This window comes from Stegostoma tigrinum, unplaced genomic scaffold, assembly GCF_030684315.1.
Source record: "Stegostoma tigrinum isolate sSteTig4 unplaced genomic scaffold, sSteTig4.hap1 scaffold_80, whole genome shotgun sequence".
Lineage (NCBI taxonomy): Eukaryota > Metazoa > Chordata > Chondrichthyes > Orectolobiformes > Stegostomatidae > Stegostoma > Stegostoma tigrinum.
In genome coordinates, this window is record NW_026728747.1 from 1,106,979 (window position 1) to 1,132,410 (window position 25,432).

The 25,432-nt window shown below is 44.7% G+C and overlaps 1 long non-coding RNA gene across 8 annotated transcripts in view; it reads left to right on the plus strand.

Annotated features, from left to right (window-relative positions):
• LOC132209278 (uncharacterized) overlaps positions 1-25,432 on the plus strand; it is a 372,299-nt gene that overhangs the window by 301,763 nt on the left and 45,104 nt on the right. For 4 of the 8 annotated variants that reach the window (XR_009445357.1, XR_009445368.1, XR_009445370.1 and 1 more), the window contains exons 3-5: positions 8,150-8,270; positions 12,792-13,109; positions 13,653-16,135. This is a non-coding gene — a long non-coding RNA (uncharacterized LOC132209278). The remainder of the gene's footprint in view (positions 1-8,149; positions 8,271-12,791; positions 13,110-13,652; positions 16,136-25,432) is intronic. The other 4 variants (XR_009445356.1, XR_009445362.1, XR_009445360.1 and 1 more) reach the window with 4 other exon arrangements.

Here is a 25,432-nt window from a genome sequence, read left to right on the forward strand (position 1 = left end):
AATCCTAATCTACTCAACCTCTCTTCATAGCTAGCACCCTCCATACCAGGCAACATCCTGGTGAACCTCCACTGCACCCTGTCCAAAGCGTCCACGTCCTTTTGGTAATGTACACAGTACTCTAAATGTGGCTGAACCAAAGTCTCATACAACTGTACATGACCTGCCAACTCTTGTCCTCAATACCCCATCCGATGAAGGAAAGCATGCCGTATGCCTTCTTGACCACCCTAATGACCTGGCTTGCCACCTTCAGGGAACAATGGACCTGAACACCCAGATCTCTCTGTTCATCAATTTTCCCTAGGACTTTACCATTTACTGCATAGTTCACCCTTGAATTAGATCTTCCAAAATGCATCACCTCGCATTTGCCCGGATTGAACTCCATCTGACATTTATCTGCCACACTCTCGAGTCTATTTATATTCTACTGTAATCTCTGACAGTCCCCCTCACTTTCTGCTGCTCCACCAATCTTAGTGTCATCTGCAAACTTGCTGATCAGATGACCTACACTTTCCTCCAAATCATTTACGCATATCACAAACAACAGTGGTCCCAGCACAGAACCTTGTGGAACACCACTGGTCACAGGTGTCCAATTTGAGAAAATACTTTCTACCACTACTCTGTCTCCTGTTGCCTAGCCCATTTTTTTTGGTGTCCGTTGAGCGAGCACACCCTCGACCCCATGCGACTTGACTTTCTCCATCAGCCTGCCATGGGGAACCTTATCAAACGCCTTACTGAAGTCCATGTAAATGACGTCTCCAGCCTTTCCCTTTCAATCAACTTTGTCATGTCGTCAAAGAATTCTATAAAGTTGGTAAGACATGACCTTCCCTGCACAAAACCATGTTGCCTATCACTGATAAGCTGATGTGCTTCCAAATGGGAATAGATCCTATCCCTCAGTACCTTCTCCAGTCGCTTCCCAACCACTGACGTCAGTCTCACCGGTCGATAATTACCTGGATTATCTTTGCTACCCTTCTTGAACAAGGCGACAACATTAGCAAGTCTCCAGTCCTCCGGGACCTCACCCGTGTCTAAGGATGCTGCAAAGATATCTGTTAAGGCCCCGGCTACTTCCTGTCTCGCTTCCCTCAATAACCTGGGATAGATCCCCAACTTAATGCCTTTTAGGAGACCCAACACTTCCTCCTTCCTTGTGTCAACTTGACCTAGAGTAAGCAAATGTCTATCCCTCACATCACCATCTGTCATGTCCCTCCCCTTCATCAATACCGATGCAAAGCATTCGTTAAGAATGTCACCCATTTTCTCTGACTCAGTGCATAACTTTCCTTCTTTGTCCTTAAGTGGGCCAATCCTTTCTCTAGTTACCCTCTTGCTCTTTATATATGAATAAAAGGCTTTGGGATTTTCCTTAACCATGCTTGCCAGCAATATCTCATGTCTTCTCTTCGCCCTCTTAATCCCTTGTTTCAGATGCGCTCGAAATTCCCCGTGTTCTTCCAAAGCTTCATCTCTCTCAAGTCGCCTCTAATCTATGCTTCCTTTTTCCTCTTGGCTAGTCTCACAATTTCACCTGTCGTCCATGGTTCCCGAATCTTGCCTTTTCTGTTCCTCATTTTCACAGGAACATGTCTCTCCTGCATACTAATCAACCGCTCTTTAAAAGCCTCCCACATATCAAATGTGGATTTACCTTCAAACATTTTCTCCCGATCTAAATTCCACAGATGCTACTGAACCTTGGTATAGTTGGCCTTCCCCCAGTTTAGAACTCTTCCTTTAGGACCACTCCCATCCTTGTCCATGAGTATTGTAAAACTTAGGGAATTGTGGTCGCTATTTCCAAAGTCGCCCCCTGCTGTAATTTCAACCACCAGGCAGGTTCATTCCCCAACACCAGGTCCAGTATGGCCCCTTGCCGAGTTGGACTACGCACACACTGCTCTAGAAAACCCTCCTGGACACACCTTACAAATTCTGCTCCATCTTGCCCCCTAGTTCTGAGTGAATCCCAGTCAATGTTGGGATAATTAAAATCTCCCATCACCACCACCCTGTTTCTCCAACACCTTTCCATTATCTGTTTACATATTTGTACCTCTATCTCACGCTCGCTGTAGGGAGGCCTGTAGTACAGCCCCAACATTGTTACTGCATCCTTCCTATTTCTGAGTTCTACCCATATTGCCTCAATGCTTGAGCCCTCCATGGGGCCCTCCTTCAGTACAGCTGTGATATGGTCTTCGACCAGTATTGCAACTAACATTAAATAGTAGACAGTAGATCACTGGAAAAGGAGGCTGAAGAATCAGTATGAGGAATGAAGAAATGGAAGAGGAACTGAACAGGTACTTTGTATCAGTCTTCATGGTGGAAAACACCAATCGCATACTAGAACTTTGAGAGTTAGGGGCAGTGGTGAATATAATAGCCGTAACTAAGGAAAAGGTGCTGGGGAAGCAGAAAAGTCTGAAGGTGGACCAATCACCCCTGGACCAGATGGACTGTACTGTAGACTTCTGAAGGAGATAGCTGAAGAAATTGTTGAGGCATTAGTGGTGATCTTTCAGGAATCAGTGGTGATAGGGAGGATCTTGGGGGTTTGGAAAATGGCTAAGGCAACACCCCTGCTTAAGAATTGAGAGAGACAAGAAGGGAAATTATAGGTCAGTTAGCCTGACGTCAATCATTGGTAAGATTTTAGAGTCCGTTCTTAAGGTTGAGATTGCAGAGACCTTGGAAGTAAATGACAAAATCGGGCTGATTCAGCATAGCTTCATCGAGGGGAAGTTATACCTGACAAATCTGTTAGAATTCTTTGAGTAGAAAGTGGGCAAGTTAGACAAAAGGGAGCCAGTGAATGGGATTTGTTTGGATTTCCAGAATGCTGTTGAGAAGGTATCAAATAAGATGAGAGCCCATAGTGTTTGGGCAAGTTACTGCCATGGATAGAGCATTGGCTGACTGGCAGAAGGCAGAGAGTGTAGATAAAGGGGTCTTTTACAGGATGGCAGCTGGTGACGAGTAGAGTCCCACAGGGATCAATGTTGGTACCACAACAGTTCATGTAATACATTGATGATATGGATGAAGCAACTGAGACATTTTTGCTGAGTTTACAGTTGGCACAGTGACAGATGGAGGGAGAGATAGCAGTGAGGAAGTTGCAGAAGGACTTGCATAGACTCTGAGAGTGGGCAAAGAAGTGGCAGACAGAACACTGTGTGGGACACTGTGAGGTTATGTGCTTTGGTAGGAAAAATGGAGGCATAGATTATTTTCTAAATGAGAAAGGGCATTTGAAGTCTGAAGCACAACTGTCCCTCGTTGCCTTTGAGAAGGTGGTAGTGAGTTTCCTTCTTGAACTGCTACAAGTACATTTGCTCGAGATAGATACAATGCCACTAGGGAGGGAATTTTGGATTTTGACCCAGCGTGTTATCAGCTGAGCCTGAACATTGTCCAGGTCAATCTGCACAAAACAACCCTTTTTTTACCCCTGGAATTAACATTATGAACGTTCTGAAAACCGCTGTTGTAAGCATATCTTAATAGGCTTAATAGACCAAAACTGTAAGCTTGTTCAAAGTCCTCTTCAGGTTAACATGCAGGTTCACTTGACAGTTAGGAATGTAAATGCAATGTTAGCATTCATTTCAAGAGGGCTAGAATACAAGTGCAGGAATGTACTGCTGAGGCTGTATATGGCTCTGGTCAGACCCTATTTGGAACATTGTGACCAATGTTTGGCTCCATATCGAAACAAGGAGTCTGCCACTTCTTTGCCCACTCACCTAGCCTGTCCAAGTCCTTCTGCAGCTTCCCCACTTCCTCACTACTATTTGTCCCTCCATCTGCTGACATTGGAGGGAGTCCAGAGGAAGTTGGCAAGAATCATTCTGAGTATGACGAGCTTGTCTTACGAGGAGTGGTTCAGGACTCTGGGTCTGTACTCGATGGAGTTTAGAAGGATGAGGGGAGAATGTGGAGAGGCCTGGAGAGACGTGGATGTGGGGAAGATGTTTCCATGAGTAGGAGAGACTTAAATCTTCGGGCACACCCTCAGAGTCGAATGGATAACCCTTTAGAACTGAGATGAGGAATTTCTTCAGCCGGTGGATGGTGAATCTGTGGAATTCGTTGTTGCGGAAGGCTGTGGAGGCCAAGTCATTGAGTCTGTTGAAGATATGAGTTGGATAGGCTCTTGGTTAGTAAGGGGATCAAGAGTTAGGGGGAGAAAGCGGGAGATTGGATGGTGGAGCAGAGAGTCAGTTGTAACTGCTAAAATATTGAGGCTGGGATTTCAGCAAAGGTAATGTTGAGGGGGGACGGTTAGATGCTCACTTGTCGGAGATGGTCATTATCTGTCACTTATATGGACGTTTTTTTGAAAACTCTGTTGTGGATGTGGGCATCACTGGCTCGGCCAGCATTTATTATCTGTCCCTAGTTGCCCTTAGGAAGGTAGTGGTGAGCTGCCTTCTTGAACTGCTACAAGTACATTTGCTTTCGGTAGATACAATACGATTAGGGAGGGGATTTCTGAGAACGCTGTTGTAAGCATATCCTAGCTTAATAGACCAAAACTGTACGCTGTGCTCCTTGAGTGGTGTCACCAGTCTTGTGTGGAAAGATTTTCACTCCTCCCCTCCTTGAAATAAAGATTTGCACCTCACGTGCCTTCTAAAATACATGCTGTGCATAGAAGCTAAATTTTTGTGCTTCATGTACATGCCTCTTGCTGCGTTCTGCTGGGATCTTTTAAGAATCTAGAAAAGATTACAGCTGATACATCCATTTGGGCAGCACGGTGACTCAGTGGTTAGCTCTGCAGCCTCACAGCGCCAGGGGCCCGGGTTCGACTCCAGCCTCGGGTAACTGTCTGTGCGGAGTTTGCACATTCTCCCTGTGTCTGCATGGGTTTCCTCCATGTGCTCCAATTTCCTCCCACAGTCCAAAGATGTGCAGGCTAGGTGGATCGACCATGCTAAATCGCCGGTAGTGTTCAGGGGTGTGTGTTGGTTATAGGGGTGGGATGGGATGCTGCAAGGGGCGATGTGGACTTGTTGGTCCGACGGACCTGTTTCCACACTGTAGGGAACCGAATCTAATCTAATGTCTGCAGTCAACTCTTATAATCCTCCATGTTATCATCTAATTTAGTCTGAAGGGATGCCTGACAACTAATGAAGTGAGGGAACAGGTTTTATGTCTGTATTATTTGAGGATGAATTGATTGTGAGTTGGCTGTATAAATATGGGAGCTAGTAATTAGGGGTTGACGTTTATGGAGTATTTTTAAAAGAAATAAAGCTCTGATGGTACGATGTTGGGTTGGACTCTTTGCATACCTGGAATCCAATTCTTCAGGTCCAGGGAACCTATTAACTTAGTCTTCTCAGTTTTCCTCAATGTTTTCTTGAGGATTTCCTTCTCCCTTTCGCTCCCTACTTTTCGCCCATTGATTTTTTTTTGTATGTTTTCTACTGTGAAATCAGATAGAAAATATTGGTTCAAAGCTTGTGCCATGACCTTCATTTCCCATCATCAATTCCCCAGTCTCAACCTCTCATGAGCCATAATTCACTGTATTTACTCTTTTCCTTTTGATACACTTGTGGAAGCCTTTACTGGATTTATATTAATGTCTCCCTCATTATTACTTTGGTCATCTTTTGTTCACATCTGAAATAGTTTCAGTTCCACAATTTTCCAATCTTTCTTTCAATTTATACTATCTTTAACTTTGTTAGATAGCAACAGATGGCACCATGGTGCATTCTAGCTGTACATCCTTTCATTCTAAATTGACAATATTTTTGTTCAGAGTTATGAAATATCCCCTGAAACATCTGCCATTGCTTCTCTATGGTCTTACCTTTTAAACTATTTTCCCAGTTCAACTCTGCCTTTATACTCCTGAGTTATCGTCAATGAAAGTTAAAGATATTAAACAGTTTCAGACCAAATTCTCATCCTCATCCTTGATGTAAAATTCTACCACATCCTGATCATTCTTATCCAGAGAATCCTGTACTATGTTATGGTTGATGAGTTGTATCTCAAAACATACTACCAGGTCTAAAATATCTTAATCCCTGCTTGGTTCCAGTGGTACAGTTTTAAGACTCCGAATGCACTCTATGAATATATCCTGAGGGGTAGATAACTTCTCTTGACATCAAGGTGCCATTCAACCAAATATGACATCAAGGAGCCGTCGCAAAGCTGCAGTCAGTAAGAATCAGGTGAAAAACCCTCTGCTGGCTGGAACCTTACCATAAAGCAAGTGGTTGTGGTTATTGGAAGTCAGTTGCCCCAACTCCAAAGCATCACTGCGGGGGTTACGTAAATTTGTGCCCTGAGCTCAACCATCTTCAACTGTTTCATCAAATGCCAAATGCCATCCCTCCGTCAGAATGCCATACGTGGGGATGTTCTCAGTTGATTGTGCCATGTTCAGCACCACTCATAGCTCCTCAGATGCTGAAGTAGTCCATGTCCACGGAACATAAGTGATGAGAAGCAAGTGGTAGTTGTGCTGTGCAACTTACGGGCAATGAACGTCACCATTAAGGAGAATCTAACCATTGCCCCATGACTTACACTCCTTTACTGCCAATATGCTGAGGCTTATCAGGTTTCCAGAAACTGAATTGGACCAAACTTATAATTATTGTGACGACAAGAGCAGGTCAGAGGTTAAGAATTCTGCAGTGAATAATGAGCCCCCTACCTACACAAAGCCTGTCCACCATCTATAAAGCCCAAGTCAGGAATGTAATATCCACTGGTCAGGACTGGTGCAGCTCCATCAACACTCAGGAAGCTTGAACCATATGGACAAAGCAGCCTGTTGGATTGGTACCCCACCCACCACCTTCAACATCTGTTCTATCATCAGTAATGTATAATTAGTGCCCCATGCAAGTTTCCCTCCAAGCCACACACACTATCCTGACTCGGAACTATATCGCTGTTCATTAATAGTCATTGAGTTAAGATTCTGGAGCTTCTTTCTGAACAGCACTACTCTAGGGACTGCAGTTATTCAAGAAGGCAGCTCACCACCACCTTCTCCAGGGTAATTGGGCTTAGCCAGCAACATCCACATCCCGTGAATAAAAAAGAATCTTCCAGGCTATCTGTGCCAATTGGATTCACAGTTTATGGTAACATCTTTCTTACAAGATCCCATTACTTCTTGGTCTATCGACTGTATGCTATCCTGGACTGTACCTTCTGTCAGGGGATCTATGAATCTGAAACTGTCACAGCTGTGACTTCTTTCCTTTGCTGTTCCTTATCTCTACCCAAACTGATTGCCTATTTTGCCTGGGAGCCAGTTGGCTGGTTTGTAATTCAGAGTGATACCAACAGCCTGGGATCCGACACTGTCTGAAGTTAATGAAGGAATCTTCTTCTCAACCTCTCTCCTCATCTGAGGTGCGGTAACCTTCAATTTAAACCACCTCCAGTTATATCTCTCGACTGTGAGAGCAGACCTGTGGTCTCATCTGGGACTATAGTGACTTTGAATCTCCAAACCAAGATAATTTCTCACCAATGTATTGATCTCATCTTTGACACAAGACAAAAAAACAAACAAATTAAACCCAATGAGATGAATTTTGGATCACTGGATTACATGGCATAATTGGACAACGAAATGCACTATTGTTAAAATAATTAGGAATTCAACCAGAAAGGCCACTAATGTGAATCCTGGATCTGTGTATCATTTGAAATTATTTAATTGGATAGTTTCAGTATTTGGCCACAAGATGGAGAAATCTGCTGAGGTGATGTACCCAGAAGATAGAAAGATGATAGAAATGTTTGGAGAGATATGGGCCAAGCACAGGCAGGTGGAACTAGTTCAGTTTGGGATTGTGATCAGCAAAGGCTGGTTGGACCAAAGGATCTGTTTTCATGCTGTATGACTCTATGAAACTCAAGCTTAATTGTCCGAAACTCACATTCAGACATATCTAACCTTGATCATAATCTTACAGAAAGATAGCCGACTTTATCCCTCAGAGTTGCAGACTCTTCAATTTTACATCCTCAAAGACATTTAGCAGGAATAGCATGGATTATAGAGTGAGTTGAGTAGATTGGTTCATTATTAATTCTTAACTAAATTTGATTTATTTTACATTTTTAGACAACATCAGGTGAAGATGTGCGTGATTTCACCAAGGTGCTGAAAAATAACTTCAGATCAAAGAAATACTTTGCCAAACATCCTCGCTTGGGTTATTTACCACTACAAACAGTCCTAGAAGGTGAGAACCTTGAGATGTAAGTTTATTGATGTGAGATTTACTAATGTATCAATGCCCATTTGGGAGTTGACAAATATTGCAGCATTATTCGCTCTGCAGCTGAGCAGGAGAGTGAGGTTGTCCATTTGCGCCGATATCAGAAGTACACAATACAAGAACAAGAGGGGCTTAACTGATATCATTGGTCCTCTCGCCTTCAAAACAGTGTAGTTACTCAGAGTGCATCTGCTGTGGACTTGTTGATACTGTCACTAACGTGCAACCTTCCTTGATATCTTTCTCTGTCCTCCAGTTCTGTCTTTTAAAAACTACAATCAATTACCCTCTCCTTAAAAGGAAAGAACCTTTGGCTGAACAGAGAACAAAGAACAGTACAGGCCCTTCGGCCCACGATGTTGTGCCGACCTATTATCCCACTCAGATCAAACTACCCTGCATACCCTTCATTTTACTATCCTTCATGTGCCGATCCAAGAGTTGTTTAAAAGTCTTGAAATGTATCTGACTGCACTACCACTGCTAGCAGCGCATTCCACACACCTGCCACTCTCTGTGTAAAGAACCTACCTCTGACATCTCCCCTATTCCTTCCTCCAGTCACCTTAAAATTTCTCCCCCTCGTAATAGTCATTTCTGCCCTGGGAAACAAAATCTGACTATCCACTCCAGCTATGCCTCTCATCATCTTGCATACCTCTATCAAGTCACCTCTCATTCTTCTTTGCTCCAATGGAAAAAGTCCTCGCCCCCTCAATGTTTCATCATAAGACCTGCCGTCCATTCCATGCAGCATCCTGCTAAATCTCCTCTACACCCTCTCTAAAGCTTCCACATCCTTCCTATAATGAAGCAACCAGAATTGAACTCAATGTTCCAAGCGCTGCTCCATCCCCACAAACTAATGCTCGATTCCAAATCCCTTTTCTCTTGATGCTTTAAATTCAATGCTGTCTTTCGTGTAATTTCATATTTGAATTCACTGGTCCTGAGCCGCTCGCGGCGATGTGCCCCCGCGGTCCTGCTACAGTGCTTTGAGATGGAAACAAACATGACTGATGAAGGTCCACCAGTTGATGTAGTACGTTTAGATTTCAAAAAAGCATTTGATAAATTACAACTCATAAGGTGACTCAAAAGAAAGCAGCCCATGAGTTCAAGGGTAGTATATTAGGATGGACAGAGGACTGCATCGCAAACAGAAGTAGAGAAGGGGCAGCAGGATGGTAACTTATAACTGGTGTCCGGCCACAGGGTCCCTGCTGCGGAGGCCGTACACCTAATGTTCCCTGGGTTGATTTTGGAAATGGAGGAGGGGATTGCCATGCTTAGGAATGTTGGGCGGATGGGATTTATAAGATTGAAAGAAATCTTATTTTTTCAGCATTTAAGATTCTTAAGAGGCTTGATAGTGTATATCCGTAGAGAATGCTCCCATTTGTGAAATATTTTATGACCACAGAGGCCACATTTTCATATTGGTTGCCTGTTAATTCAGGGGAAGAATTACTTCTTTCAGGTGGTAGCAATCTATTCAACACTTTAGCAGAGAAGGTTTTCGAGGTAATGCCATCAATTATATGCTAGGCTGAGATGGCCAGTTTAATTTTCAAATCAAGAAACAACAATAATGAGAAAAGGGTAGTTTTCACAGTGGAAGCTACTTCAAGGATCCCCTTATCCCTGTATTCTTTAGTAATGAATTAAATACATCACTACCACACCATCACTACCATTACAGAAGTAGTAGTAGACAATCTAATGGAGTGAAAGCAGATTAGACTCTTTGCCCTGATGGTTTACTTTCTATGATTCCAAACAAAGGAGCTTCAGAGTTGGTGTATGCATTGATTGTAATTTCTGAAAAAGGTTTCGATTCTCAAGAAGCATCTGAGGGCTGGAAAACTGCCGATGTGACATCCCTATTTAAAAAGGAGAAAGGCAAATTGTTGGAAATATGTGGCAATCAACTGTGAAGAAAATAATAGCAGGACATTTGGAAAATCAGAATCTAATCAAACAGAATCACCATAGCCTGACGAAAGAGAAATTATGTCTGGCTAATTTGTTTGGGTTTTTGGAGGAAGTCCCAACCAGAATTAGTAGAGGAAAACCAGTAAATGTGTTGTATTTGGACTTTGAGCAAGCATTTGAGAATGTACTCAAAAGTAATAAGCTAAGAGCTGAGGTTTTGAAGGTAGTATATTGCTATGGATCAGTATGCTTTGCATGGCCAGGAAGGAGAGATCACATCTACAGTGAAATGCACCAAGTGAATAGATATTTTGGGGAATTTGGTGGCCATGTGGTAAGTCAGTGCAGAGGGTAAGAGGTGCTATTTGCTTGCTTTTTTTGCCTGATAGTTGGTAAGCTTTTTTTTTGAGACAGGGCAAATTGAAGCCAGAAGCGGGGACCCAGAAGGTGAACCCGGTTCATTGGTTGGTGATAGCTACTGGTTTAAGAATCTATTATCGGTAACTTTCAGATTGAAAGTAAATCGGAGAAATATATACAGGCTACAAACTAATGTTTTGAAATCAAATTAAGATATAAGTAATTGAAATGGAGATGCCGGGCCAATGATGATTTAAACCTACATGACGGGGGAGTGGTCAGACACCATACTCCAGCTCAGGGTTGATGAACTGGAATCTCAGTTTCGACCAATCAACAAATCATGCGGGGGAGAGTTACCAGGGAATGCTCTGTTTCCGGAGGCAGTCACACACCTTAGATTAACTACCTGAAGCTCGGTCAGTGGCCAGGGACGTGAGACTGTGACTAAGAACAGGGCAGGTGGAAGGATCCAGGATGTCGTGCAGAAGGAACCTTGGCCTTTGATCTTATCGAACAGGTTTGAGATTCTTTCTTCCTGTGTGGATGAGAGGTCAGGGTATATGGAAGATGAGTAAACTGACTATAGCACGGTGGTACAGGGGGACATTCAAGAGGGGATAAAAAGTGAAATGTAGTTATAATCAGAGGTAGTATAGTTAGGAGAATGAACATTGTTGGTTGTGACTAGGATCGAGAGTCTCGAAAGTAGTGTTGCCTGCCTGGCGCCCAGGTTTAGGATATTCCGTCTTGGCTACCAAGGAATTTGAAGTGGGAGGTGTAGAAATCCAGCTATCGTGGTGGACACAGGTACCATTGATATGGAAGAAAGAGGAAAGAGGTTCTGCTGAGGGATTACGAGCACTGAGGTGCTGAGTGAGAAGGCAGAACCAAAAGGTAATAATCTCGGGATTCTTATCTGAGCAATTTGGCACGGTGTGAACAAAACTGAAGATGTAAATGCATTGTTCAAATGATGGCATGGCAGAAATGTGTTTGAATTCATGGGACATTGGCATTGGTATGGGGAAGGAGGGAGTTGTTCCGGTGGCATAGGCTTGATGAGAATCATATTGGGACAAATATCCTGGCAAAAGACATAGCTAGGTCTGGGGTAGGGCATCAAAGTGAAAAGTGTGGAGCGGGTGAGTCCAGTTGCATGGAAAATTATGGAAAAAGTTAGAAGCTAGTAAGTGCTCAGCAAAGTTTCCAGAGCAAGTAATAGGACAAAAAGTATGGAAATAGTCAGGAGTCTCATTTCAGGTGCAGCAGATAAGAAGGGTGGCCGTAAATGCCAGACTGAAGGTCTTTTATTTAATTGTAGGGAGTGTATAAAACAAAGTGAATGAGTTTGTGGTGCAGATGGAAATTGACAGATGTATTGTTCTGGGTATCACAGACATGTGGTTGTAAGGGGATAAGTGTTGGGAACTAAATATCCAATGATACATGTCCTATAGAAAGAACAGACAAATGGACAGAGATGCCAGGGTTGGCTTGTGAGTAAGAAATGGGGCAGCGCTGAAGGAACCACAGGTCTTGAGCTTGTTTATTAATGACTTGGAGGAAGAGGTGAATGTGCTGTGGCTAAATTTTTAGATGACTCAAAAATATTTGGAAAGACAAGGCATGGAACAGAAACAGAGATTTACCAGGATGTTACTTGGATTGGAATGTATTAGCTTTCAGGAGGGCTTGGTGGAAATGTTGTATAATAATAAATGTAATGAGATCAACCATGATCTCACCGAATGGTGGAGGAAATTCAATGGGCCAAATGACTTGTTGAGTGAGTCTTGTTGTTTGACAATGAATTCGTAAAGGTGTTTGTTTTTGTCTCTTGGATGAGATGTAAAAATGAAATGTGTACGCTTCCTTTTCATCTGGCAATAAATAATCGTTCTGAACGATTTCCATTGACTAGTGGCAATCTGACAAGCATCACGATGTAAAGAGATTCTTAGCTTCTTTTTAATTGTAAAGTTATTCTCTGGAATTAATTAAGCATATATTATTTGCATCTCAGGAATTATATTCATCACTGCATCTCAAAAAGTACTCTGTTGTATGATAACAGCATTTTAAAGAACACTCTTCAATGGTTGTGATTTTCAGTTGCCATAACACACATTAAATTACATTGTTGGCCAATCTGTCCATGATTATTTCATTGTCTTACATTTCAAACAGACGAGGAAATATTAGTGATGCAATGAAGAGTTTGATGATAAAATATAATTACTGTTACGGTTTCCTCTTGGACGAAATATTCTCATCAAATTGACTGGTCAAGGAAATGGGACACTGACTGTGAGTACTTTGAGTGTTTAAGTGATTCCTAAAATGAAAATTATGACCTTGATTTCTCTTGCATGCAGATATGAAGAGACTATTTTAAAAATCCTCTCGGTTCGTGGTTCAGGCATAAAGGTGTCACATGTATATTTATGTATATACATGTACATGTGTAATCTGAAAAGAAAATGACGATAAATCACTTGTTACAAGGTGAGAATGAGTTATCCAGATAGTAAGAACTGCCAAAGTTGGTGTCTGAGATAACACATTGTGGAGCTGGGGGAAAGCAGGCAGCATCAGAGGCTCAAGAAAGTTGATGTTTTGGGTCAGGACCCTTCCTCCAAAATGGAGGGTGGACGGGAGCTCAGAAACAAATAGTGTGGAGAGGGAGGAGGTGCTGGGGAAGGTAGGTGGGATGGTGATAAATGAGTACTATCCAGATTGGAACAGATTTACCCCAGAAGGTATTGAATACAAGTTCCAAATCACTCTCAAAATCCTAGTGACCGTTCATGTTTTTTTTGTCTGTGTGTTTCAGTAATTGCATGTCAGTTTGAATAGTTCATTGAGAGTGAGGAACCTATGGACTCACACACACCAACATGGAATTTAATTCAAAGAGTGACTCCTCTTCAAAGTACTTAATCGCTTTTAAAATCTTGACCATTTCTGCTGTCTAGTTAAACAAGTGTAGCTGAATACTGCTTCAATAGGAATTAGTGTTTAATAGGAACATATTTGTGAAACTTACAGTTCCTCAAGCTTTAGCATAAACTGGTGGAGACTTTCGGCGCTTGCAAAAAGGCTCACCTCTCTGTTAATACTGAAGGAAAATTGGAGTTTAAAAGTAAGTTCACCCGGTGTCAGGGAATGAAATGTTAATGTTGACTTGAATATAATTTTTAAAAAAGTAATATATTTGTGTAGCACTAAACTCAAATTAAAATTTGGATATGCCAGTTGACTCCTGTTTGACACTGGATGGAATGGCGGTGACATCAGATTCAGTGATGATTGAGAATCTAAAGAATATGAGGATAAGATTTAAAATCCAAATATCATTGAACTCTTCAAGAAATGTATTACTGGAAAAGGGGGAAAGCATGTATGTCTATTAGAATTGAATACACTCTGAAGGCGGTGGCACAGATGAAACAGACCTGTGTGCTAAAACTTATCACAAATTTCACATTGAATGGAACAGTTTAAACAGGCTGGAGGAAGCAGACATGCCAGCGCAAACTTTTGAATTTGTGCATTCTGTTCATAAACATCAGCAAAATTGTGGGAACCTGTTTATTCTTTCTCTTTTATTGCACAGAACCATACGATTACACTAATTTTGATGAGGAATTTAAAGATTATGAGCCCCGTCCGTTTGACCCGCAGTTTGGCACCATAGGTTGGTACGATCTTCGTTCGAGAAGGAAGAGGGATGTTCCAGACACAGAAAATCGTCAAACCATTTACTACAAAGTCTGTTTCTGCTTAGTATTAATTAATGCAGTTAACATTTTCAGATCGACATGATTGCAGAATGGAGTCAATAAAACAAATTCCATCTGATATTCAACATAAATTTTAAGTTTAGAATAACAAGCTCACAAGAGCTTGGTTTTAGATATCACTTGGGACCACAGACTAACAGACAAAGGAACAAAGCAAAACGACTCTGCGATTTGATGTAGAAACTCCTGACTCCGAAGCCTGCAGCCGCCCTCCAATTCTCAAGTCAGAAGTGTGCCAATGATGGTGCAGATCCAACAACACTGGAAACGATCTTGAGTCTAGACCAAAGCAGCCCCTTGATTGGCACCGTATCCATTCTCTCCACAACCAACTCCAAGACACAATAATGTGTCCATATACAAGATGCACTGCCACATTTTTTTCCAACTATTCTTACACCCGCCTTTCCAGACTTAGAAAACTCATCTTCAAGGTCAAGGACATCAGACATGGTAGCACTAATCCCAGTAAAAATCACCTCCAAGCTACTCTCAAACTTATTTGGAAATGAATGATTGTTCCTGAGTCAATATTAGTAATCTCTTTTGGAACAGCATTGTGGGTCTGTGTACAGCAACATGAAGCTGTTCAAGAAGTCAATTTGTGCTGGACAATCAGCAACAGCTATGTCTCATTAAAGAATAAATAAATCGGAAAGAAATCCATCTGAGAGTCACAAGCAAATGGGTAACTTTTTTTTGTTCACTCTGCAGCTCGTGGGCTATTACCAATTTTGACAATGACAAATGAAGCTTTTGTTTGGTTTGCTATTGATAGCAGCTGTCCACAAAATAAAAACAATTGGCATCAGAGATAATGGGAACTGCAGATGCTGGAGAATCCAAGATTACAAAGTGTGGAGCTGGATGAACACAGCAGGCCAAGCAGTATCTCAGGAGCACAAAAGCTGACGTTTCGGGCCTCGACCCTTCATCAGAAAAGAGGGAGGAGGAGAGGGCTCTGAAAGAAATAGGGAGAGGGGAAGGCAGATTGAAGATGGATAGAGGGGAAGATAGGTGCAGAGGAGACAGACAAGCAATAAGGAAGGAGAGGATCAAATATCAAGGTAGGCTAGCTAGTCATATCAGAAATCATAGTAACGGCTTCTTTCAATACATAAGAAACAAACGTGAGGCAAAAGTAGACACTGGGCCACTCCAAATTGATGCTGGAAGGCAAGTGGTGGGAGATAAGGAAGTAGCTGAAGAACTTAATAAGTACTTTGCGTCAGTCTTCACAGTGGAAGACATGAGTAATATGCCAACAATTAGGGAGAGCCAGGGGGCAGAGCTGAGGATGGTAGGAATTACAAAAGAGCAAGTGCTAAAAGAGCTAAAAGGTCTAAAAATTGATAAATCTCCTGGCCCCAATGGGCTATATCCTAGAGTTCTGAACAAGGTGGCTGAGGAAATAGCAGAGGCTTTGGCTATGATCTTTCAAAAGTCAGTGTAGTTTTTTTTTGAGTGCGAGCAGCAGCGGAGGCAAGACGGACCCGGAAGACTGCAGCTAAGGTAAAGCAGTTTATTTTTAAAATTACTTACCGGTAGCGGGCAGCGGTGTTTTTCCTCTTTCAGAGAAGGAGCGGGAGCAGCAGAGGAAGTGACGAGGACCAGAGGGGCAGCCGGGAAGGAAAGCAGTGAGTATAAATACTCACCCTTCGACGCCAACGGCCATTATGAGTGCGAGCAGCAGCAGAGGCAAGATGGACCCGGAAGACTGCAGCTAAGGTAAAGCAGTTTATTTTTAAAATTACTTACCGGTAGCGGGCAGCGGTGTTTTTCCTCTTTCAGAGAAGGAGCGGGAGCAGCAGAGGAAGTGACGAGGACCAGAGGGGCAGCCGGGAAGGAAAGCAGTGACCATATATATCAGCAAGGCGTGTTAGGGAAATGGAGCTGGAGCTGGATGAACTACGGATCATTCGGGAGGCAGAGGGGGTAATTGAGAGGAGTTACCGGGAGTTGGTCACTCCTAAGGCTCAGGACGAGGATAGATGGGTTACAGTTAGGGGGAGGAAAGGGGACAGACAGACAGTGCAGAGATCCCCTGTGGGCATTCCCCTCAGCAATAAGTATACCATTTTGGATACTGCTGGGGGGGATGACCTACCAGAGGAAAGCCATAGTAGTCAGTTCTCTGGCACTGAGCCTGACACTGTGACAAAGAAGGGAAGGGGGCAGAATAGAAAAGTACTCGTGGTAGGGGACTCGATAGTTAGGGGAATCGACAGGAGATTTTGTGGGCAAGATCGGGATTCCCGGAAGGTATGTTGCCTCCCTGGTGCCAGGGTCCGGGACGTCTCCGATCGGGTGTATAAAGTTCTAAAAGGGGAGGGCGAACAGCCAGAAATCGTGTTACATATTGGCACAAATGATATAGCCAGAAATAGGTTTGAGGATATAAAAAGTGATTTCAGGGAGTTAGGATGGAAGCTGCAGAGCAGGACGAACAGAGTAGTGTTCTCTGGTTTACTACCGGTGCCACGAGATAGCGAGGTGAGGAACAGGGAGCGGGCGCAGCTGAACACGTGGCTTCGCAGCTGGTGTAGGAGGGAGGGCTTCAGATATGTTGATAATTGGGATGCCTTCTGGGGAAGGTGGGACCTGTACAAGAAGGACGGGTTGCATCTGAACTGGAAGGGGACCAATGTCCTGGGTGGAAGGTTTGCTCGAGTAGTTCGAGAGGGTTTAAACTAGTATGGCAGGGGGGTGGGAACCTGAGCTGTATACCAGAGGTGAGCATTGATGCAGGTGAGGCAGTAGCAAGAGGTAGACCAGCTAGTGGGAAGGATTTTCCTGGGAAGGAACCAAGGAATCGGTTAAAGTGTGTTTGCTTTAATGCAAGGAGTATCAGGAATAAAAGTGATGAACTTAGAACATGGATCAGTACCTGGTGCTATGATGTTGTGGCCATAACAGAGACATGGGTTTCTCATGGGCAGGAATGGTTGCTGGATCTTCCAGGGTTTAGAACATTTAAAAAGAATAGGGAGGGGGGAAAAAGAGGAGGGGGTGTAGCACTACTAATCAGAGAGGGTATCACAGCTACAGAAGCTTCCTTTGTCGAGGAAGATCTGCCTACTGAGTCAGTATGGGTGGAAATTAGGAACAGCAAGGGAGTAGTCACCTCGTTAGGGGTTTACTACAGGCCCCCCAATAGCAGCAGGGAGATTGAAGAAAGCATAGGTCGACAGATTTTGGAAAAGTGTGCACGCAGTAGGGTTGTTGTAATGGGTGACTTTAACTTTCCTAATATTGATTGGAACCTCCTTCGAGCAGAAGATTTGAATGGAGCTGTTTTTGTAAGGTGTGTTCAGGAGGGTTTCCTAACGCAGTACGTTGACAGGCCGACGAGGGGAGAGGCCATTCTAGACTTGGTGCTCGGAAACGAGCCGGGGCAGGTATCAGATCTTGTGGTGGGAGAGCATTTTGGTGATAGTGACCATAACTGCCTCACGTTCTAGATAGCTATGGAGAAGGAGAGGATTAGGCAAAATGGGAGGATATTTAATTGGGGAAGAGGAAACTATGATGCGATTAGACATGAGTTAGGAAGCATGGACTGGGAGCAGTTGTTCCATGGTAAGGGAACTATAGACATGTGGAGACGGTTTAAGGAACAGTTGTTGGGAGTGATGAGTAAATATGTCCCTCTGAGACAGGCAAGACGGGGTAAGATAAAGGAACCTTGGATGACGAGAGCGGTGGAGCTTCTAGTGAAAAGGAAGAAGGTAGCTTACATAAGGTGGAGGAAGCTAGGGTCAAGTTCAGCTAGAGAGGATTACATGCAGGCAAGGAAGGAGCTCAAAAATGGTCTGAGGAGAGCCAGGAGGGGGCACGAGAAAGGCTTGGCAGAAGGAATCCGGGAAAACACAAAGGCATTTTACACTTACGTGAGGAATAAGAGAATGGTCAAAGAAAGAGTAGGGCCGATCAGGGATAGCATAGGGAACTTGTGTGTGGAGCCTGAGGAGGTAGGGGAAGCCCTAAATGAGTTTTTTGCTTCTGTCTTTACGAAAGAAACGAACTTTGTAGTGAATGAAACCTTTGAAGAGCAGGTGTGCATGCTGGAATGGATAGAGATAGACGAAGCTGATGTGCTGAAAATTTTGTCAAACATTAAGATTGACAAGTCGCCAGGCCCGGATCAGATTTGTCCTCGGCTGCTTTGGGAAGCGAGAAATGCAATTGCTTCGCCACTTGCGAAGATCTTTGCATCCTCGCTCTCCACTGGAGTCGTACCTGAGGACTGGAGAGAGGCAAATGTAATTCCTCTCTTCAAGAAAGGAAATAGGGAAATCCCCGGCAATTATAGACCGGTAAGTCTCACGTCTGTCATCTGCAAGGTGTTAGAAAGGATTCTGAGGGATAAGATTTATGACCATCTGGAAGAGCATGGCTTGATCAAATACAGTCAACACGGCTTTGTGAGGGGTAGGTCATGCCTTACAAACCTTATCGAGTTTTTTGAGGATGTGACTAGAAAGGTTGATGAGGGTCGAGCTGTGGATGTGGTGTATATGGACTTCAGTAAGGCATTTGATAAGGTTCCCCATGATAGGCTCATTCAGAAGGTCAGGAGGAATGGGATACAGGGGAACTTAGCTGCTTGGATACAGAATTGGCTGGCCAACAGAAGACAGCGAGTGGTAGTAGAAGGAAAATATTCTGCCTGGAAGTCAGTGGTGAGTGGAGTTCCACAGGGCTCTGTCCTTGGGCCTCCACTGTTTGTAATTTTTATTAATGACTTGGACGAGGGAATTGAAGGATGGGTCAGCAAGTTTGCAGACGACACAAAGGTCGGAGGTGTCGTTGACAGTGTAGAGGGCTGTTGTAGGCTGCAGCGGGACATTGACAGGATGCAGAGATGGGCTGAGAGGTGGCAGATGGAGTTCAACCTGGATAAATGCGAGGTGATGCATTTTGGAAGGTTGAATTCGAAAGCTGAGTACAGGATTAAGGACAGGATTCTTGGCAGCGTGGAGGAACAGAGGGATCTTGGTGTGCAGATACATAGATCCCTTAAAATGGCCACCCAAGTGGACAGGGTTGTTAAGAAAGCATATGGTGTTTTGGCTTTCATTAACAGGGGGATTGAGTTTAAGAGTCGTGAGATCTTGTTGCAGCTCTATAAAACTTTGGTTAGACCGCACTTGGAATAGTGCGTCCAGTTCTGGGCGCCCTATTATAGGAAAGATGTGGATGCTTTGGAGAGGGTTCAGAGGAGGTTTACCAGGATGCTGCCTGGACTGGAGGGCTTATCTTATGAAGAGAGGTTGACTGAGCTCGGTCTCTTTTCATTGGAGAAAAGGAGGAGGAGAGGAGATCTAATTGAGGTATACAAGATAATGAGAGGCATAGATAGAGTTGATAGCCAGAGGCTATTTCCCAGGGCAGAAATGGCTAGCACGAGGGGTCATAGTTTTAAGCTGGTTGGTGGAAAGTATAGAGGGGATGTCAGAGGCAGGTTCTTTCCGCAGAGAGTTGTGAGAGCATGGAATGCGTTGCCAGCAGCAGTTGTGGAAGCAAGGTCATTGGGGTCATTTAAGAGACTGCTGGACATGTATATGGTCACAGAAATTTGAGGGTGCATACATGAGGATCAATGGTCGGCACAACATTGTGGGCTGAAGGGCCTGTTCTGTGCTGTACTGTTCTATGTTCTATGTTCTATGTTCGGAAAATTGCTGTTGTAACTCCCTTGTTTAAGAAAGGATCAAGGCAAAAGATGGAAAATTACAGGCCGATTAGCTTGACCTCGGTAGTTGATTAAAATTCTTGAATCATTGTCAAGGATGAGATTTCGAAATTCCTGGAAGTGCAGGGTCAAATTAGAACAAGTCAGCATGGATTTAGTCAGGGGAGGTCGTGCCTGAAAAACCTGTTAGGATTCTTTGAAGAGGTAACAGGTATGTTAGACCAGGGAAACCCAGCAGATGTTATCTATCAAGACTTCCAACAGGCCTTTGATAAGGTGTCTCACAGGAGGCTGCTGAGCAACGTGAGGGCCCATGGTGTTCAAGGTGAGATACTGGCCTGGATTGAGGATTGGCTGTCTGACAGAAGGCAGAGAGTTGGGATTAAGGGCTCTTTTTCAGAATGGCAACCAGTGACGATTGGTGTCCCGCAGGGTTCAGTGGTGGGGCCGCTGCTGTTCACCTTATATGTTAATGATCTGGATGAAGGGACTGGGGGCATTCTGGCGAAGTTTTCCGATGATACGAAGATAGGTAGACAGGCAGGTAGTACTGAGGAGGTGGAGAGGCGGCAGTAAGATTTAGACAGTTTAGGAGAGTGCTCCAGGAAATGGCTGATGAAATTCAATGTGAGTAAATGTGAGGTTTTTCACTTTGGTAAAAAGAATACAGGCATGGAATATTTTCTAAATGGTGAGAAAATTCGTAAAACAGAAGTACAAAGGGATCTGGAATTCTTGGTCCAGGATTCTCTAAAAGTTAACTTGCAGGTAGAGTCCATGATTAAGAAAGCGAATGTAATGTTGTTGTTTATCTCAAGAGGGTTGGAATTTCGAAGCAGTGATGTGCTTCTGAGGCTTTATAAAGGTCTAGTTAGGCCCCTTTGAGAATACCGTGTCCAATGTTGGGCCCCACACCTCAGAAAGGACATACTGGCCCTGGAGCGTGTCCAGCGGAGATTCACACGGATGATCCCTGGAATGGTAGGTTTGACATACGATGAACGGCTAAGGATCCTGGGATTGTACTCATTAGAGCTGAGAAGGTTGAGGGGAGATCTAATAGAAACTTACGAGATAATGTGTGGCTTAGAAGGGGTGGACGCTAGGAAGTTGTTTCTGTTAGGCCAGGAGACTAGGACCCGTGGGCACAGCCTTAAAATTAGAGGGGGTAAATTTAAAACGGAAATGAGACGACTTTTCTGAAGACAGAGAGTGGCGGGCTTGTGAAATTCATTGCCACGGAGTGCAGTGGGGGCCGGGACGTTGGATGCCTTCAAGGCAGAGATCAACAAATTCTTGATCTCACAGGAATCAAGGGCGACGGGGAGCGTGCAGTGAAGTGGAGTTGAAATGCCCATGAGCCATGATTTAAATGGCGGAGTGGACTTGATGGGTCGAATGGCCCTACTTACACTCATATCTTATGGTCTTAAGTTAAAGGGTCGGACATGAAGCCAATCGAGGTGAGTGTAGGTGGGGAGAGGTCAGTCTGGGGAGGACAGACAGGTCAAGGGGGCGGGAAGCGGTTAGTAGGTCAGGAATGGGGGTTTGGCTTGAGCTGGGAGGAGGGGATCGGGGAGAGGAAGAGCAGATTAGGAACGTGGGGACGAGCTGGGCTGGTTTTGGGATGCAGTGGTGGGAGGGGAGATTTTGAAGCTTGTGAAGTCCACATTGATACCATTGGGCTGCAGAGTTCCCAAGCCTCAGTTAAGGAAGGACAATAAACACTGGTCAGTCATACATCAAACAAAAAAAGTTTATTTTTAAAAGAAAATAGGATGCATCTGTCAATCAAGTGGCCAAGTATTATCGAGTTTTGAGAAGATTTTTAGCTCAGGGTTGAGGTTTTGGATGTAAGATTGCTCACTGAGCTGGAAGGTTAGTTTTCAGATGATTCGTCACCATTCCAGGCAAAATCATCAGTGAGCCTCCAGTGAAGCGCTGGTGTTCGGTCCCGCTTTCTATTCAAGTGTTTAGGTTTCCTTGTGTTGGTCATGTTATTTCCTGTTCTTTTTCTCCGAGGATGGTGGATGGATTTGGAGCCAATGTGTTCTCCCTAGTATAGTTTGTGTATGGAATGAACTGCCAGAGGAGTGCCAGAGGCTATTATAATCACAGTATTTAAAAGTCACCTGCATGGACACATGAATAGGAAGGGTCTGGAGGGATATGGGCAACATGCTGGCAAATGGAACTAGTCATTTACGATATCTGGTTGGCATGGAGGAGTTGGACTGAAGGGTCTGTTTCCCTGCTGCACAACTCTACGACTCTGTCTTTGTCTCTTTGTGTCTCTCTCTCTCGCCCTCGCTCCCCCCTCCCATTTTCTCAAAAACCCACCCCTCGCCACACCCACAATCTCTGTCTCTCCATCTCTGTGTGTGCCTCACTCTGTGTCTACGTCTCTCTCTCTCTCTGTTGTCTTGTCTCTGCCACCTCGCTGTGCACTTCTGTCTCTCTTTCTTTCTCTTTCACTCTGTCTCTTGTGTGTGTGTGTGCGTGTGTGTGTGTGCGCGTGCGCGCGCGCGCTCCTCTCTGTCTCTCGTCTTGTCTCTGCCTCCCTCTGTGTGTGCTCTGCCGTTCTCTCTCCGTCTCTCCCTGTGAACTTCTCCCTCTCCCCTGCCCCCGCCCCCGGCGCTCTGTCTTTCTCTGTGTCTCTCTTCCTCTCGCCGTGTGTTTATCTATCCGTGCATCTCCACCCGCTCAGCAGGGAGCATTGAGTTTTTTTTTAAAAGTTTAAAAATCTGTTTAAACCCAACCCATCCGCAATCAGACTGCATTTCTAATTCTCTCTCTCACACACACAGTCTGTCTCTTTCTCCCTCTCAGTCAATCCCCTTCCTCTCCTGTTCCTACTCACGCCTTTCCCCCCCCCTCTGCCTCGGTGACGAGTCCGCTGTCTGGAACCCTTTTCCCGGGAGGGGACTGAGGACCCAGCTGTTCTGCATCGGGATCAGCGTACCACGATCCCGGACCCCTACAGCCTCCGGCATGACCACTGGGCGAGGAGCAGGCATCCAGGCTGCTGGAAAGCTCGCTGCTCAGTGGCTCGGCCCTGCGCCGCCTTGGCCGGGAGCGGGGATCCGAGCTGGGAGAAGGCCTCTTCGCCCGGCTCCTGGGCACAGCTACCTGCCTGAACACTAAAATGTGTGGCTGGATGAACACAGCAGGCCAAGATCTTGGATTCTCCAGCATCTGCAGTTCCCACTATCTCTGGTACCTGCCTGAACAGCTGCCTGGCACCGAACCCACCCTCTCTCCTCCCCTCCTCTCTCCCTGCCCCCTCCTCCCTTCCCTACCCGCCCCTCCTCCTTCCCCCCCAACCCCCTCCTCCTACCCCCCTGCCCCGTCCTCCTGCTCCCTCCCTCCATTCATCCATTCCTTCCTCCTGTCAGTCCTCGCTCCCTCCCTCCAGCCATCCATTCCTCCCTCGCTCGGTCCCTCCAGCCATCCATTTGTCCCTCGCTCCAGCCGTCGCACCCTCCCTCCCTCACTCCAGTCAGTCAAAACAACAAAGAAAATTACAGCACAGGAACAGGCTCTTCAGCCCTCCAAGCCTGCGCCGACCAAGATCCTCTGTCTGACCAGTCACCTATTTTCTCACGGTCTGTGTCCATTTGCTCCCTGCCCGTCCGTGTACCTGTCCAAATATATCTTAAAAGATGCTAGTGTGTCTGCGTCGCCCACCTCTGCTGGCAGGTGCCCACCAACCTCTGTGTAAAGAACTTGCCATGCATATCTCCCCTAAATTTTCCTCCTCTCGTCCACGTCCTTTTGGTAATGGACACAGTACTCTAAATGTGGCCGAACCACAGTCCTATACAACTGCAACATGACCTGCCAACTCTTGTACTCAATACCCTGTCCAATGAAGGAAAGCATGCCATATGCCGCCTTGACCACCCTATTGACCTGCATTGTCACTTTCAGGGAACAATGGACCTGAACACCCAGATCTCTCTGTTCATCAATTTCCCCCAAAACTTTTCCATTTACTGTTTCGTTTGCCCTTGAATTTGATCTTCCAAAATGCATCACCTCACATTTGCCTGGATTGAACTCCATCTGCCATTTATCTGCCCAACTCTCCAGTCTATCTCTGTTCTGTTGTAATCTCTGATAGTCCCCTTCACTGTCTGCTTCTCCATTCCTCCCTTGTAGTGCAATTAGGCAAGACTTAGGAGGCATAGAATGGGTTAGCAAAATGCAGGGGATGGGGACAATTGAATTGTGGAGCTGGTTTAAGGAACAGATATTGCGTGTCCTTGAGAGGTACGTCCCTGTCAGGCAGGGAGGAAGCGATCAGCTAAGGGAACCGTGGTTTACTAAAAAAATTGTATCTCTTGTTCAGCAGAAGAGGGAGGCTGATGTGACGATGAGACCAGTTGGTTCAGATGAGGTGATGGAGAGCTACAGATTAGCTAGGGAGGATTTAAAGAGAGAGTTAAGAAGAGCAAGGAGGGTACATGAGCAGACATTGGCAGGTAAATAAAGGAGAGCCCTAAAGCTCTCTATAGGTATGTGAGGAATAAGAGGATGACTGGGCTAGGCAAAGGGCCAGTCAAAGACAGAAGTGGGAAGTTGTGTGTGGACGCTGTGGAGATTGGAGAGGTGCTAAATGAATATTTCTCATCTGTTTTCACTGAGCGACAGGAGAATATTGCAGAGGAGGTGACTGAGTTAGAGGCTACTAGAATTGCAAAGGTTACGGTTAGTAAGGAGGAAGTGTTATCAATTCGACAACGTGTGAAGGTAGATAAAACCCCTGGGCCTGATGGGATTTTTCCGAGGATTGTCTGGGAAGCTAGGGAGGAGGTGGTGGAGCCTTTGGCCTTGATCTTGGAGTCCTCATTGTCTACAGGTTTAGTACCAGAGGACTGGAGAAGTGCAAATGTTGTGCCCTTGTTCAAGAGGGGCAGTAAGAATGACCCAGGCAATTAAAGACCTGTGAGCCTTGCGTCTGTTGTAGGAAAAATTTTGGAAAGGATTATAAGAGATAGGATTTATAATCATCTAGAAAGCAACAATGTGATTGGAGATAGTCAACATGGATTTGTCAAGGGCAGGTCGTGTCTCACAAACTTCATTGGTCACCTTCTCAAAAAACTCAATCATGTGGATGAGAGTCGGGCAGTTGGCGTGGTGTACATGGACTTCAGTAAAGCCTTTGATAAGTTTCCCCATGGTAGGCTATTGGAGAAAATACAGAGGCACGGGATTGAGGGAGATTTAGCCATTTGGATTAGAAACTAGCTTTCACTAAGAAGGCAATGAGTGGTGGTTGATGGAAAATATTCAGCCTGGAGTCTGATTACTCGTGGTGTGTCTCA